This window comes from Drosophila subpulchrella, chromosome 2L, assembly GCF_014743375.2.
Source record: "Drosophila subpulchrella strain 33 F10 #4 breed RU33 chromosome 2L, RU_Dsub_v1.1 Primary Assembly, whole genome shotgun sequence".
In the NCBI taxonomy this organism is placed as follows: Eukaryota; Metazoa; Arthropoda; class Insecta; order Diptera; family Drosophilidae; genus Drosophila; species Drosophila subpulchrella.
Window position 1 is genome coordinate 19,438,379 of NC_050610.1, and position 18,055 is coordinate 19,456,433.

The 18,055-nt window shown below is 36.0% G+C and overlaps 1 protein-coding gene across 1 annotated transcript in view; it reads left to right on the forward strand.

The window, feature by feature from the left end:
• Nucleotides 1–18,055, forward strand: part of LOC119547168 — a 45,186-nt gene that overhangs the window by 8,907 nt on the left and 18,224 nt on the right. Inside the window, exon 2 of the mRNA XM_037853895.1 lies at nucleotides 8,017–8,048. The gene's annotated coding sequence lies outside the window, so the exon portion shown is untranslated. The remainder of the gene's footprint in view (nucleotides 1–8,016; nucleotides 8,049–18,055) is intronic.

An 18,055-nucleotide genomic window follows, 5' to 3' on the forward strand; every position in this document is an offset into this window, starting at 1 on the left:
AGCAGTGGCCAAGGGAAGGGGAACAGCATGTCAGGGGTAAGCGGCTTACCAGCAGCTACTTAGCAACCGGCATTGTTCCAACGACTATGCTAATGATGTTCGATGGTGACATAAGCGAACAACGTGCATCTAATTCCGTTGCAGCCAGATGCGGTGGGAAAAGGTCAAGTTCACACAGCGCAAACTGGTTGCAACCGAGACAAAGTCTTGATGTTCTAGTATTATGCAACTTGAAAAAATCAAATCTAAAAAAGAAAAAAATTTTTAAATAATAAAAAAAATATGTGAGCAGTGACACATTTTTCTAAATTTCAATGGAAACTAATTCAAGAAAAAGATAATGTTGCATTTCTCATATGCATATAATTTTTATTGAAAGTTCTTTTACTCATTATTTTGCAAAATAATTATACATATTAATGACAAAGAATTAGTAATTTCTTTACAAAAGCAATAAAAGAATATTTTATATCAAAAATATAAAGACAAATGTCCTTAAAATAAATGAATATCATTAAATAAAATTCTTTTTAAAAGATTACCATTAATTCTAAACTAGAAAACATTATTCACACTATTAAAAAACATTTTTTAAAGTGCACTTATATAAACAGTTAAGTGTTTATTAATTACACAGCAACTCAGAATTTTCCCCACTTTATTCTAATTGCCAAAGTGGGATTTTCTTTATGTTTTTATTATACTCTCGGAGTAATTCAACGTGAATTAAAAACTCAATTGCACTTGTTGACGTCTGTTTCTGTTGTTTATTTATAGTTTAATTATTTGCTTGTTCGCTTGTATTTAGACAAGTGTTCTCCCATTTATAATGCGGTTTTATGAGGTTAATACGAACATTTAATTTGCTGGTTGTTGAAGCACTATATGTTTTTATCGGTTCGTCGAGCGAACGTGCTGATTATGATATTTATGCAGACCTGGGGAGTTTGTAATGTATCTAGGGACTTTTAATTTCATTATTTTTTCTCTAAGAAATCATAAAGTTGTGATAAACAAGTACTTTCGGGTGAAGGAAATGTTTTTATCAGCATTTGGGAGTTTCAAAATGCTTTCAATGGGATGGGAGGCATCCCAATATACCCATAATCAAAAAAATGTTCTGGTTATTTTAAAACAAAGACTGATTTTTGTTAAAGTCATATGCGTTCTATCAGTATTGGCTTTATCAACTTGTAACATGTGTGCCCCAAAGTGTGATGTATTCCTTCTGTTTTGTATCTTCAACAAATTGCCACCAACTGGCACGAACTGATAGTCCAATATTTATTTGTTTACCATTCTCAACTGACAAACAAAGAAGATTTTACCCATAATTTTTGAGACATCAAGTGGTATTTTAACCTTTGACACTTTTGTGTGTAACCTAAGCTTATTTACCTTGCAGCATAGACCTAAAAAAACATTGAAGACAACCCTCATGAGTAATCGCTTCAGAAATATGACCACATACCTAAACGGAAAAATATTAATCATCCAGATAGAAAAAACTAGCTGAGAAGGAACAGACATGACGAAAAGATTGAAGATAGCACATAGAGAATTACAATGGCGTTTGCGGTTGGTAATCACGATGGATGGGATGAAATTCCTGCACATAAAAGTGCTTCTACATGAGGCATTGGCATTGATTGAAGCACACTCATCCCAGGCACACACTCAATCCGATGCGTCTCCAGGCTTTATTTGCATAAGTTGTTGAACTTTAGATAAACGCTCAAGCCGGTCGGGTGTCGAGTGTCAAACTATCGTTGAGGTTCAATGGGTGAAAAGTGCCACAAAGCGAGAGTTTTAATTTAGCCTCGCCTCGAGGCTCTTTCTCTCAAGTGGTCGAGCCATTCGATGGAGTTATTGCTACGGATAGATCCATTTTGATTTGCATAAATTGCCGCTGGGTGTGCGGGGCTGTTCAAACTACCACAACTTTTCCCACCTGGCAAAACTTTGACTCAAATTGCTTCGACCTGCGGCACGGAGCCACCATACAGCTCAATCCCTCAAAAGCGCCACGAACAAAAAAAAACAAACGTAAATATCAACAAAAATTTGTGCATTTCAACTGTGAACGTGACATTCATGAGAAAATGTCCAATGAACACAAATTTCTAGAGAAATATGAATAAAACTGTTAAATGAAAGAGCCATTTTGTGTGAGTCAGCCGTAGACACTGTTCGTTATATAATATATTCCTGACCTTTTTTGATAGAATAAGATATTTTGAAATTTGGGGAATTTCTTTGAATTCTGTGGAGTCTGTACTTAATATATTTTTATAAAAAATTGTAAGTAAACAAAGTGTAATTGTTTAGACAAAGTCTTTGATATTTTTACTTGGTGCTATTAAATATATATTTTAAAAACACAACAATGTTTTATATGATGCCGAAATTCTCAAAATTCTTTAAGACTTTAGTGACCTTTAAATTTTGTTAAACCCTCTCATCTGACCTTTCTTGGGGTCTCCGTCAGTGTATTTACTTTTCGACTTTAATCAGCCAGCATTCCTCTCGTTTTGTCTTGTTTTTACATTCCTGTCAACATTTTCGAGGCTGCTAGTGTCTTCCACCGCCCAGTCGCCACCCAACTGCTGATAAGCAGCGAACCAGCGATGAAAGCGGAAACCAAACTCAAACGACATTATCATAATTGCTTATGCTTCATTACATATTTGCCGGCGAGTACATGGCGGTCATACAGATAGGCTTAAAGCAAAAGTGCTCGGTGCTCTCCTAGCAACCCGAGTACCTAACCAAACACGGTAGTCGAACCAGCTTTTGTCGACTCAGCTCGACCGAAAAACGAAAAAAAAAAAAAAACAAAAACCTATAATCATTGAATAAACAAGCTGATAAAACAAAAGCCACATAAATAAGCTCAAATATTTGAGACTGGCAACGAGAGCAGACATTCATGTGCCCACACATAAGTGCAGATTAAGATAGAGATCGCCAAAAGGCAACTCGAAAGAAACCCATAAACGAAGCACAGAAAAAAACCGTTTTTGAGTCAATATTTTTAACTTGATACCAGATAAACTATAGCGATCTTGAAATAAGACTTTATCTAAAATTTAAATGATTTTAAAAAAATGTATCTGTACCAAAAGGCAACTCGAAAAAAACCCATAAACGAAGCACAGAAAAAAACCGTTTTTGAGTCAATATTTTGAACTTGATACCAGATAAACTATAGCGATCTTGAAATAAGACATTAGCGAAAATTTAAATGATTTAAAAAAATGTATCTGTACCAAAAGGCAACTCGAAAAAAACCCATAAACGAAGCACAGAAAAAAACCGTTTTTAAGTCAGTATTTTGAACTCGATACTAGATAAACCAAAACGATCTTGAAATAAAACTTTATCTAAAATTTAAATGATTTTAAAATAATTTATCTGTATATAATATAATAATTAATTAACATTAATATTTAGAACAACTGAAGTTTTTTTTAAATGACTTTAAATTCATTTTTGGAATTTGAATTTATAATGACTTTGAAAATGTTAATTTTTTCTAAAGGATCATGTTTGAATCATATTTCTTACTGTGTAAGAATCGGAGTTTGATACCAAATCGGACTCTTACTCAAACTCCGATTTAGAGTCGGATGCAGACCTGGTCTTATAAGACTTTAGTAGCCGCTTTAGTCGGTCGGACTAACGGTTACAGGCCGCCCCAAAAAAGGGCATGGTCTCCACGGACATGGAGCAGCAACCCATCCGCATCTAAAAATCATCGCCATGTGTGTCCACTTTTTTTCTCCTCAACTGTTATATTTTTTTTCTTTCTTTTTCTGGCCCCGTGACTTGGCGATTTTATTTTCGCTCCATTTGTGGCCATAAATATTCAGTCAAGTGTCATCGTTGTGGCATGTCTAGTGGAGTTTGAAATGAAATAGATGCAGGCAACTCTGGTGGATATTCAAAAGGAAAAAAAAACGCCAAGCATATGAGAAGGCTTAAAACGAGTTAAGTCACTTCTGTGGTCGCGACCAAGTGGCCTCCTCCAACAACTCCGCCTCCGGGTCTCCGGTTCTCCAGTTCTCTGGTCCTCCAAGCCACCAAACCCACAATTCCCCGGCCACCCCCCTTATAACCGCTCCCGGACTTCCAACTGCCTGCCAATTGTGGCAGTGGTAAAGATTTCGCTTGCTGTTGTGTGTGACCGCAGCTGAGACCCGCAGGAGAAGTACACAAAACAAAAAACTTTACGATATCAAAAATATTATAACTAATAAATTAGGAATTCCATTTAAATACTTATAAATAATTAAGAATTGTTCCTAAAAAATATATATTGTGAGGTTCTATAGAAATCTTTTTCGAAAAATCCTTCCAAAAGTCCAAGAAAGTTTGTTTAAATTGTATATAAAAAAAGATTTCTAATTAACTCTATCAGTATATTTTTTCTGTGCATCAAAAAAACTGAAAAAATCGCCATGGAGAACCAACACACAGATGGGTCAGCTGGAGGTTGGTTGGGGTAAAAAGTAGATGTGGTCGCTGTAGCGGGTGTTAGGGCAAAGTTATGGCGTTGGCAAAAGCATTCCAAAAGAGCTTAGCAAAAAAGGGGGAATCAGGCAGCGTGGGAGGTTCGATGAAGTTATCATTGCTGGAGATGAATAAATTTTGCCAAGTGTTGGCATAACCTGCGGACAGCCAAAGGTTGTAGATTATCGTCGATAAACACGAGGGATTGTTGAGCACTGATGTCATGGCTAGATAAATTAAGTTTACATTGGGTGAGTTGAGAAGGAGATCTTAGGAGGAGATTGGGAGAGCATGGAAATTAAAATTTAAGCTTGAAGTAATTATAAATTACAACTTTTGGTATATTGCATTAAAATTATTTTTGTTAAAAGAAATTGTTGTAAAATAAATGGTTCCAATTTAGTTCTGCAGTTGGGTTGTTCGAGCTATATAAAGTTAATACACAAATCACGCTTTTACTTATACCCATTAAATACTTCTTCATTGCAACTCCTACAAACAACCCTCGTTGCCAAGTAGAAGCACCCATTAAATACTTCTTCATTGCAACTCCTACAAACAACCCTCGTTGCCAAGTAGAAGCACTTACGGAAGTGCAATGCATGTAAAAGTCATGAATGTGATGATGTATTCAAACCAGCTACTGAAAACGGTCTTACGCACACATGCTCCTTAACTCCTTGGCACAGGAAGCTGCCAGGATTAACTGGCCACTTGAACACGATTAAGAGTGAAAGGGACGGAGGATCGGAGATATATAGCGTGAGATGGCCAGAAGTGAGTTATTGAGAAGCCGGTGTATCATATTGAGATTACTAATCATTGGACACTTATCGGGGCAATGAACATCAGTCTCGCTCAGTTAGACAGAATTATCTCTGCCTCAGGCCCTCTCTTTCTTATAATCTACCCCTCTCTTTCTGCCCCTATACACCTCTCTCTTTCTATCAGCTCAATAACTCTACACCTCTCTCTTTCTATCGGTTCAATCACTCGCACGTGCTTGCGGGTTAAAGCGGTTGTTCACGCTCAATTTGCATACATTTCATTTAGCCGATGAACATTGCTCTCCATCCATCTCTTTCGACCGCCCTATACCTCTCTCTTTCCCTAAATTATTGCCTGAATTATATATTTGTTTCTTTTCGGTCTTGCTAGATTGCTCAAAGTGCACGGCCAGGTCACGTTTTTGATATTTCATTCAATCAAAACAAATTGCTCTGGTCCAAAGCCGTGGTCCACCGCTCTTAAATAAATAAAAATATACCACAACAAAATACAAAAAAAAAATCCCCGACCATACCCAGAGGCAAAATCTTTTTGCGGTTAACTTATTTCAGCGCTCAGGTCGTTAGGCAAACGACCGTAAAAAATGCCCAGATCGTAAAATAGAAATTAGATTAAGCATCATAAAAATGCAGGTTCCAAGTCACTTAGATTGTACCCCAAAAAATACGGGGGCGGCATGGGCGTGGCCCGAAGGAGTTTAAAAATTGCCAATTCTTGGCAGGCACTTTACTAATTGACAATTTCCAAGTGGAAAAGAAAAACTTTTTCGCCGCTCTTTTGTCGTTCTCACTTTTTGTAATAACCCAAAGTCAGTCATTTCGTCTAAGCCATTAAAAAATTAATTGGCTGCCTTCCCTTCGGGCGTAACACGCCCCATACATCGCACTAATGCCGCTTTTAGCCAAGTTAAATGTTTCCCACCCAGAGTAAACGCCCCAGAAGAACAACCCAAACAACGCACAACAGCAAAAAAGGGCTTGTCGTCGTCTTGGTTCAAAAACAACCAGTAAAATGGTTGAAAAACCTGAAAAAAACCAACTGAAGAAAATGGAATCGGAAATTTTAGAGTTCCTGGAATCAAAAAGTACCCTAAAAAAATGGAAAAACTAACATTATCTTAAAATTTTTGTTGTTAGTACCCAACTTAAATCTTTAGTTTCCATCGTTATCAATAATATTCCAAAAAAATTTAATATATGTTTTTTTTACAATTTATAATAAATTTATTAATTTAATTTAAGCAATAACCTTTTATTCGTGTCTACATTTAATTGGAGATATTATTATACTTAGCACACTGTCTAAAATTTTATTTATTTTAGTTTGCTTCTCTAACCTTCGGTATATTTATGTTTTTTTTTTAGTAAATACCTTCTAATACATTGAGATAATGATACTTAGACTAACTTAGTTCGCCAACAAACTTATGAATAATATCCGGCAATCTTACCTTCCTTATTACGAATTTCCTGTGAAACCGTAGCTACCCTTTAAGCCCTAGGGCACTTGAGAAAACGTTTAATCTTGCCACAAACTTCTAATTTTTATTGCTTCGCTTTGTCATTAGGTTTTTGTTTTTATTTTTTCAACAGTTTGTTTTCGTTCCGTCAGTTGTTTTGTTCGAGTGGTTCGCCAATTGCTTGGTTCGCCTGACCTTTTGTAGGAACCTCTCCAATTATGAGGTTTTGGAGTGAGTATCTCAGTATCTCTCACTCAATTTGGCGCAATTTGTGTTTTGTTTTGTTTTTGCCAAATTTGTTTCATTGTTTATTGTTTACGCGGCGTGGGTTGACCAAACTGACGCAAGCGTTCGATATTTTTGGCTTACTACATTTACAATATATATACATATACCTATATTTACCTATAGGTAAACAAAAAAATGAGACGCAGATTGTGAGCGAATAAGATAAGATTCTGTAAATAATTCCCACTTCCGTTGTCGGCCGACCTTCCGGAACCTGAACAATTGATATCAATTAGTGCAGCCAGTGAATCACTCTAGAATTCCTAATTGATAAGTCAAAAGGTTCTGATTAAGCTCAGACATGAATTATTGGTGGGGGTTAAAAAAAGAGAGCATTGCTCTGTATAAAGTTGTCGGGACTTCACGTTTCTCACATCAGTTGAAGGCATTTTTATGCACTTCATTTATAAATGACAAGCCTTCAACCCGTTTCTTCTCCTCCGCCAGAAAAAAGAGCAATGCCAAAATGGGGGGGAAAAAAACGAGGGGGTCTATATGGAGTGCCGTACAACCCTTAACCGTATACAGTCCGTCCTGCCACTTCAGCCAGACAGTGTGCAAAATTTTAATGAGTTGGAAATTTAATACCCAGAGAAGATTGCAATGCGTCGGGGGGTTTCGACTGCGGTAGGTCAGCCCACCGAAGCGCAAACGATTCAATTTTGCTCCCAGTGAACTCTTAAATTTTCCATGAATTTAATTGAAATTGAAAAAATAAGAGAACAAGTCAGTCCAAATCACCTTGAACTTGTCTGGAGAATGTCGTCATTTGATTTGAGTTCTGTGGCCCTGGTAAATAAACTCAACAACTGTTGTTGCTTCCGCTTTTTCTCGCACAATGCGCAATTTCTCTCAGATAAATATTTTCAGATCAGTCGCGTCGCAGTTTATATTTATGCCTATTCTTAGGAAATTCGCAAAGCAAATTTTGATTAATATTTGTATTCTTTTTGCTCTTCTCTTTGCAGTTCCTTCTTCGACTTTTTCATCGACCGGAAACGTAAGTTCCCCAAATAATATCATTTGACACGTTGTGCTTAACCCAATTCCGTACCATTTAAACTTGAAAGCTGAAGTTTCATTGCGTAATTTTATGTGCGACTTATTTTCATTATCGTTGCGATTCCAAGTCACATGATCTTAAATTCCGTTTACGACTCTAATAATAATTAGCCGGCAACGGGTTGGAAACTCGTTAAAAATACTGAAATAAGTGTGACTTCATCCCGCTCTGGCCCTATCTATGTTAATAGCCCCATCCCGCTCTGTGGGAGTTCTAATTGTAGTTTAACTTAACTCTCAGAAATAATTTATGATGGTTGAAAGTTTTTGTGGCTCTTTGTTTTGGCTCTGTGGCGGTTTTTGCTGCTAAGCACTTTTTGGTTTGTCTTCTACCTGGCGGTCGAAAAATTCTGAGAATTTTTAGATTATATATTGAGTAGCAGATTCTTTTCAAAGCCAAAAACGGGGACAAGCTGATTTATAGTTTGATTTGAAAAACGTGCGAAAATGTTGAAAGGAAGTTGTTATGAAAAATAAACACAATAGCGGGGAAGGGTTCTGAATCAATCGTATTGGGTTCAAAAATAAGCACATTATTTATATATTTATTAAAAAATGAAAACATTAAATAATTTCTGCTTTTATTTGCCTTGCAATAAAATATCACCTTCAAAAAGTGCGTGATTTTTTAGATTACCGCAGGCGTATAAAGCTGATATTGTCATTGCCATTCCATTTCCATATGGTGTCACCTTCATAGCACTCTAAATATTGTTTATTCCTTGTCAATATTTTCATATTTTGCGCTACTTTCCACTGATTGCACATGCAATTCTCTGTTCTCTCGTAATGCAGGTTTATTTCAGAAATGCACTTTATGTAATCGCATTGGCGTGTCAGTCCTAAGTTGCTTATACAATTGAAAGATGGAAGATACACTCGTTCTCACTAGTTATCCAACTGTATCCGAGAGATACTTACTCATATTTTGCCATTTATCTATAGCTATATATATACAATAATAATTTGCAAATAACTGTAAATGAGTTGAGTTGAGTCAAGTTTAGTGTTATGTAGATTGTATCGACAGAGGAGGTTCTAAGGGGAATTTTTGTTTGGTTCTTTGGAACTTGATCGCGCTTCCGAAAGGCACTCATATGACCTCCAACTTTGGGTTCTGTATGGTGGGAAAAAAAAACTTTGCGTTGATATGGGAATTAAAAATAAATATGATGATCATAGTGACGTTATTTTTGTTCCTCGCCAAGTTGCATAGTTAAGTTTTTCGCTTTTCAGCTATTTTTGTTTATCTAAGCATTTAAGGCTTTGTTGATTTTCCCCTTTTCCTATTCCACACCATGACATCATTCAGCCAAAATGCAGTATACTTCCTTTTATTATTCTCTGCCATTTAATTTATTTATTTTACGCTCTACGAGCTTTTTATTTGACTCATCATTTATTAAATTTTACGCTTTGGGAATGAGCAAGATTAATTAAGCGTTTAATCTTTGATTTATGGAGCTCCAATGTATTTATTTTGTTTGGTCTCTTTTAGCCAACGGCGTTGTAATCACAGAAGGGTTATTATTTAAACACAATATTTATTCTGTATTTTTGTTTGCTTAAAATTATAAACAAAAGCCAACGATTTAGCAAATGTGTACATTGTATAAATTTGCGTTTTTTTTTGCGAAAACCAATTTATTCGAGCTTAATATGGCAGTCAGACAGGCCTAAAATTGAATTATACGACGCGTGTCTGTGCGGAGACCACGAGCATTTCTATAATTTAAGCTCTTTTTTTGGGTATGATGGTTGTTTCGCAGGATGGTAAAGGTTTAAATTTTAAACGAAAAACGCTATAAATTAGCTAAATAAATTTTATGGGTTGGTTTTAAGAGTTTTATTACTTTTTAAAGATAGTAACTAAAGGTACCCTACAAGATTGGTTTTATGTTTTTGAGTAAAGGCACATTTTTGTATCTGCTGCATTAACTATAATTAAGGTAATGTAACCTGATTACCTACCGGTTATAAAAGGGTGTGCAATTCTCTGCACACTTCCATTTTTTTTGAGTTAATAAGTAATGCAATTTTTCAGATACCCACCGACAGGTGCAATCCACATCCATACCACAGTATTGCTTTGGTTTAGTTCAGTCTGGTTTTTTGTTGGACTTTTGTAAAGCTGCCGCAAAAATGCGTTTAGGCCGCCTCAATGCAATCGGGCTGTAGTTTTTTTTCGCAAAAAACTATCACAGTTGCGTAGCTGGCTAAGCCCACAAACTGACGATGAACAGATATCGAAAATTGGGTTAAGCAACCTGTACTGGCCAGGTGTCTCTGTGCCTCCATTGGTACATATATCTGTCACCAGATCCACTTCCACTATTTTTCTGTTTCGCTTTTTGCTCAATGAAAATGAAAGCAGGCCTCGGTAATCAAGAATACAAGTGGGTCGAAGATTTTCGCCGGAACGTGAAAGTGAAAAGCGTGGAAAAGCTGACCGAATGCTGATGACTACACTTACCTTTAAGCCCTAGTAGCCCCCATCTCATTACGACTAATTTGTTTATTTTGTTTTGCTGTAAGGTTAGGTGTCAACGTGGGAGAATCACATGATGCGTTGAGAAAGTCTGTGCATAGAGAACAAAATTAGTGTTATGGGTTGCCTATTATCATGTGAATGAAAGCTTACATTTTTGTACAAATCATAATAATATGAACTATATTTATATTTTTGATTATTTTTAACATTAAATTAATACTCTTTAGAATGCTAAATATAAATATATTATTATTTTTATATATATATAATTTATTCATTCAATGGATTAGCAAAAAGCTATATATATTTAGAGTTTGGGATGTTGTCACTTGAAATATTTAATGGTTAATTTTTTTTTTAAGTGGTTATATATTACAAATTGGTTACCAATGATGGCGATATGCATTTTCTCCATGTGTCATGTTGGCTTTCCATGTTTGTGTTTCCCCCACAAGGATCGACCAGCTCATTTGCATGACAAGCTGTCGGAAGCCGGGGCTCAATTCACGCAACATGCCCCAAAACACGATTGGATTATTCGTGTGCCCATAGCTACATCCAGATATACATATATTTGCTTAGGCATCGAGAGACAAATCACTTTTACCTGTTTACGTCTGTCGTCTGCCACTTGGGTTACATATCATCCGCAGATACTGGGTCTATAAGTGGTGGTCAGTTTGGGCGGTGTCCCTGGTTTTTTCTGGCTTTCTACCCTAACCAGTTTTTCGGATTTTCTGTACGTGGCTTTATTTTTTTTCCTGCAAATTTATTGGCAATAATCATTTAGAGTTTATACAAATTGCATGAACAAGGCGAAAGTCGTCCACTCGAATGGGCCTTATGTAGACCCATATCTATATCTATGATCGCTTCTATGCACATTTCTGTGTAAAAGACGTAGTCTCAACTTTGGTCAGAAAAAAACCTTAATTAAAGCCAAGATTTGCTGCCGCGGCACGATTTTCTTTTGAAATTGAACCACATTGTTCAGGCCGGCCGACTATCATTAGGTTTGGCCTATACCATAATTTTTCAGATTATGGCCGAAATGCGTTGGCCCGTAATACTGAGCTCAATTTGAATTACTTGAAAGCGAAAATTATTTTCATTGAATCGCTATGCTATTAATATCTTGGGAGAAATTTTTATTACATTTTGAAAGTAACTAATATTTTGTATGGCTAGAAGCAAATTATGAATTTATAGCTTTGAGCTTTACTTAGTAGCTTATTTGTAACAGAAGTTTGGTGCTCAATAAAAACTTTAAAATTAGCAGGAATTGTTGACAGTAAAAAAGTTCCTCAAAGGAAGCAATATTGGCATAATTTACTTTTTGAAGAGATGATGAAGCAGAAAGCAAAGCTGTTTGCAAATATTAAAGGTACGTTCTTTTAACTTTTATTTAAGCCAGCCTTTCATTAAGCATAGTTTTTTGAATACCATTTTTTTTACCATTCTTTTTTCATGAACAAAGTCAAAGTGTAATAAACGACAGTTGCCATGGCAGCCAATGCAAATATTCAGCGACTGATGGGAGTCTATTGTTTAAGCGTTGTCAATATGAAAAACGCATAAATCTTCTCAGTGGTTTGGGGGGGTGAAAATGGGAAGGCCTTCAAATATGTATTCGCATTTGCTCGACTTATTTGCATAGATTGGCAGTTGATGTGGCCAAATAAATTTCGGTGTTCCATATTCAGGGCATGTCACGTGATTTTGATGAAAGTCAAGCTCAATTTTTGTGCTTTTGTCACGAAATTTATATTTCCCCAACACATATATCATCATGGCAACATCAATAAAATTGGGGCTTGGCTGGTTCTTGGCGTTGGCAAGTAAATTGAAACTTCTTGAGTTATCCACAAATGTTCTTTCTTATCATCGAGTTACTTGATTGGAATGCGGTTCGATGGGTTTTCTTCTTTTGATAAATCTCAAACAAGAGTTTTTAATTACTTTTTTTTTGGAGAGTGTTGGCCAAAAAGGAAAGGAATGTTTCCTGCCGCTTTTGAGTTATGCGATGCCTCCCCTGGCAAAAAAATGGAAACTTGTTTTAGGCCTTGCGAACAGGAAACACGCGTCTGAAATCAGGTTTTCTCCAATGATAATGATTTTTTGGCGTGGCAGGTGAACGAGAACTTGTTCTCCTGTTCACACAACTACGCTAAAAGGAAAGTTCAACTTTTATCGGTTATAAAAATGATTTTTACATACGCAAAATTAATGTTAATTCGGCATTTGCAAAACAAACATTCAGCGACCTTAGTAAAATGTGATTTCGCACTCTTAAATTCAACTCACGTTCCGGGGCTTTGGGGCCCTTGAGCACAAGTCCATATAATGTCTATATAATCCCCATCCACCAAGACGAAAACAAGTGCGGGCATGACATTTAAAATTTGACCAGCACTTTTCAATTGTTCCCATGAATTGCATGCTAATTAGGAATTGGCAGAATGATTGATGGATGGCTGTTCGGATTGACACGAGGAGCTTAAGCGACTTACAAACATTTGGCCAACTTACTCTACAGTTAAGTTCACACCCACCCAGACAATTGGTCTTGGTGGTGTTTTTTCCAATGGTCCGCAAAGTGTTTTCGGCATTCGGCAGTTTTTAAGTTTCGCTTTCAACTATTTGAAGGTCTAGCTGAAGAAGCAGAAAAATTTAAGTTAATTGTACTTGGATGGGCCATTGTGTGACTTGCATTGTCTGATTTTGAAGCATTTCTTATATTGTGTTATAATTTTTTATGTTAGTTTTATTGTCGTTGACAGGGGAGGCCACACAATGAGATCTTCTTTAAATTTCATGGAGGCGGGCAAAAGAAAGTTATTTTTGTACATAGCCAAAGGCGTAGCCTTGGCTGAGATTAAGAGGGATTTTTCTCAATTGAATTTTTAATTAATTCAATTAATTAATGCCCAGTATGGGAATTCCGTGAGATAATATTTAAAAGTCAATTGCAAAATCAAAGTAACTTAATTTAGCTTTTAAGCTGAATTACCTTGTAATAACTAAAGGCATTGGATTAGTTATTCATTTAATAATCACTTTTTCTTTGTAGCTTTATTATTTTGCAAGACAAGACTCCACCCTATCTTCAAGCTGAGTACAATTTTACCCCCCTCACGTGGGTGTAGCTAATTGTTTGTGGTTTCCTTTACAAAATTTAAATAAACTCAAACGCATAGCGTGAATAATTGGACAGAGACAAGAAATCAAAGAAAGAGTCAGCTGGCGAAAAAAAAGGTGTCCAAGTCCATAAAACATAATGTTTGGACTTGACTTTCACTCTTCTCCGAACATTGATCTCTCTGTCGCTCCCCAAAGTCGGTGGTTGTAAAACTCAGAAGGTAAAACCGCAAAGCAAAGATCACAGTGACCGCTGCCTATGGAATTTCACTTTTGTTTTCAATCCAAACTTAAAAAAAAATTTGATTTTGATGACTTTGATTAACATAGATTTCGTTCGACTTTAATTTGGTCTTTAATTGGACATCGTACAGCGACACGTCCAGCAATTTAGCCAGTTCATCAATCAGTCAATCAATCGCACACAATCGTCATCATCATTGTCAAACAAAATTGGTTTCCGTTTCGTGTTTTATTTTTATGAGTTTTTTGAATCCTCGTCAGCGGCAATTAGTGGCAAATTTGCAACCAGTTTTCAGTGCAGATGGCTTAAAGTGGGAGTAAATGCTGTTGCATGCAACATCCATCCAAAAAAACACTTTTCGGCTTCCGAACTTTTTGGCCAAAACTTCTTTTGCTCACCGTACAAAACTCACCACAACCAAGGCGATGTTAATTTTACATATTGCAACATTTGACGTTGACTTGCCTTTGGATTGTCTCTCTCAACTTGGCTTCCAAACTCATTACAATAGCTATGGCTGCACAAATGTGAACAGTCAGCTCCCAGACGAACTCACTACTCCCCCTCATTGTAATGGCAAAACTTGGTTGTTGTTTTCAGAGATGGTATAAGATAGCACTTATTTTACCTAGTTAAGGTACAAACAAGTATATCTGGCTGTTTTTTGTGAACTAAACACCTGTCGAGGTTCGCAATTACCATTGCCTTTCATCAGTTTAGATTGCAAATACATACTATAAGTACTTGTTCCGAATACTTGGATGTATCTTTATAAATGAGTTTAATTTAATTTTAATTTATGTAACCAGGATCCAAAATAATTATAATAATAATTAAATTATTATTGTTGTTAACTGTTATTAACGTATTTTATTTTCGAATATTAATTAAAATCCATATTAGATAGAAATTATTATCTTTGCTTTAAAAATAAGATTAATAAACCCAAAAACTGACATCACTAACTCCTTTCCTTTCGCCGTTTGTTGCATTCGGCGCGTTGACAACAAATGGCACTAAATTTGTGCATTGCATAATAAACTCTCGACTCTGCCGCTAATGATGCTGCCATGCCATGAAGGGTTCACTGTAGCTGGTGGGGGGCTCCACAGTAGTTCAGCCGAGTTGGGCAACATCAGAGACAATAACTTTTCTTATGATGCCATTTTTCACGTGGAAAACTTGAGCCGTCTGCTGTGAGAAATTGCGGTAAATGGGGGTGAGGAAAATGCCAGAGCAAATGGAAGTAAGGGGAGGTAAATTGTTAAGGGAGTTGAGGGAATATTCTGGGATAAATCTCGGAGCGCTTCCGTTTTGGATTGCTTTATTGATTTGGAAGAACGGATTTGGCCATGGATAAATTGGAATTTTCAATGGATTTAATCGTTTGAAATTGTCTTTCAGTAAACGAGAAAACATTTCGACACGATGTTCTTCTTATCTGTATAAGCTTAAATTTAAATCCTGTTTTCTTTATTTCGTTTCAATAAATTTGTTATGTCTTGCAGTCTCAATATAATATATTTTATCTTATCTTAAAGTCTTATCTATTAAAATATTAAACGAAGCATTGCTTTCGAAATTCCATAAGTTATCTTAAGGTATTTTATCTTGTCTAGTAGCCTATATTTAATGATAATTAATGTATTTATACTCATTTATATATCCATTATATTCTCCATCCCAAAATCGTAAATCATTTCACGTCTGCCTACACTTATCTACCGATTAAGTTAACCATTTCGCCAGCTTTAAGTTGGCAAACTTCTCTAATAAACTTGGCTGACAAATATATTTAACACAACTTCCAAGTTTTCACTTGCGACCACAGAAACTACAATCACAGCACCACCCCTCCACATCACCCTCATTCCAATATACATCACTGCACTTGAGCACAAGCCAAGTTAAAGTTTTTGCTGGTGGAACAAGTAAATTCCGCAAGAATGTTGGGGAGCGTATCACCAAGTTAACATTGTGCTTGGCTTGTAAATGGGCCGAAACGGAACATGTCGTATATTAACCAAACTAACGATATACGCATCTCCTTCTACAGTTTCCTTGTAAGGTACAGTAAAACTTCTGAGATAGAGAAATCATACAAAGTTTTTAGGAGTGTCAGTTGTGGTTCGAATTCTTAAATTTTCCTTAAAAAGTTGATAGTAGTACTCAGTTTAAAAACAGATCAAAAAAATTATTTTAATTTTATGGCCACACTATACATTATGCAAATAGTTTGATTACACTAAGCTACATTAAAATAGTTCACTTTTCTATTGTTCTTACCAAATTTTCATTTTTTTTTTCCTTGTAAGGTACAGTAAAACTTCTAAAATAGGATAGTCATACAAAGTTTTTAGGAATGTCAGTTGTATTTCGAATTTTTAAATTTTCTTTAAAAAGTAAATAGTAGTACTCAGTTTGAGAACAGATCAAAAAAACTATATTAATGCTATGGCCACACTATACGTTATGCAAATAGTTTGGTTACACTAAGCCACATTCAAATAATTAACTTTTCTATTGTTCGTACCAAATTTTCATATTTTTTTCCTTGTAAATCATACAAAGTTTTTAGGAATGTCAGTTGTATTTCCAAATTTTAATTTTTCTTTAAAATGTTGATTGTAGTACTCAGTTTAAGAACAGATCAAAAAAAATTATTTTAATGCTATGGCCACACTATAATTTATGCAAGTAGTTTGGTTACACTAAGCCACATTCAAATAATTCACTTTTCTATTGTTCGTACCATTTTTTCATAGAAATTTATTTAATGGATCACAGTTTGAACCCTTTTCTAAGGATAGTAGTTCAACTGTAGCTGAAAAAGTTCTTTCTGGCAGCACGGAACTGTGGTTGTGTAAGAATCGGAAGAAGATGGAAGCGGTTGTGAGTGGGCGTGGGCGAGAGTACTTCAAGTTAACCTCTAATTGCCATTGCCCCAAGTGCACCGAACGGCAAGGCAATATGCTGCTCATTTTTGTGCCCCTCTGTTGGCCAACCAACCGACCTACCGACCGCACCATGTCCCTTTCCACAGGCTAATCAAATGTTACATGCAACGTTGGAGCATTTTTTATTGTACTTTGCCGCCGGGCAGCTACAGTAACGGCGGATCCCTACAGTAACCCATCAGACCCTTCAAACGTCCCCGTCACATACTTATACCTTTTTATATATAGAGAGAGAACGGAACCTGAGGTTGTCATTTGGCCGCCTTTGTTGAGGGCACCCAGTGTGTGTGAGCTGGTGAACTCGTATGTGTGTTCTAACCCCATTGATCTGATGATGAGTAGCCCAAAGGCAATCCTGGCCCGTCAGCGAGTTTCTAGCAATATGTTGTGCTCACGATTAAGGGTATATGAAATTCGAGAAATATTTAACAACCTAAGCGAGAGAGAAAAACATTAAAAACTAAATTTTAACAACCAAAGGACAAAAAAATTTAAAAAATTTTTATAATAATTTAAAACTTATTATTAAATTGTTTTAAAATTAAATTGTAATTAGGAAAGAAACCACTAAATTTAGAATTGGCTTATTTAACAACTATTTAAGAAGTTATTTGACAAAAAATGGATATATTTACATAAGAAACTGATGAATCCTCATTATTCAAACATTTAATTGGCATCAAAGGTTTATTCGACTTCCTTCGTAGATTTTGGTTTTTAATTTTTAAACTTTAAAATTTTAGGAATTATTATTTTTTATTAGCTATTCCTCTCTTCTAAATTAGGGTATCCTAACTTCATTTCCCCTAAATAAATGGCAGCCCTTTGTGTGTGTACGTCCCTTCCATATACGTAAACCTTAACTTTATTTACGTGCTTGATTAGAAGTAGGGAGCTAGACCAGCCCGTTGGGGTCTTTCTGTTTTGTGTTGTTTAGCGACGCTATCAATCTGATGTCCCCACATGCCCCAGTGCCCTCAGCCAACTCAGCCCCTGTCACGCCCATCGATTGCCCCATAGAACCCCGCCCTAAACCCATGTTAATACCCTTTGGCGTCACCGTTATGAGTCGAGAGTGAAGTGAATGGAGGCGGGCAGGTTTTCCTTATCATTGT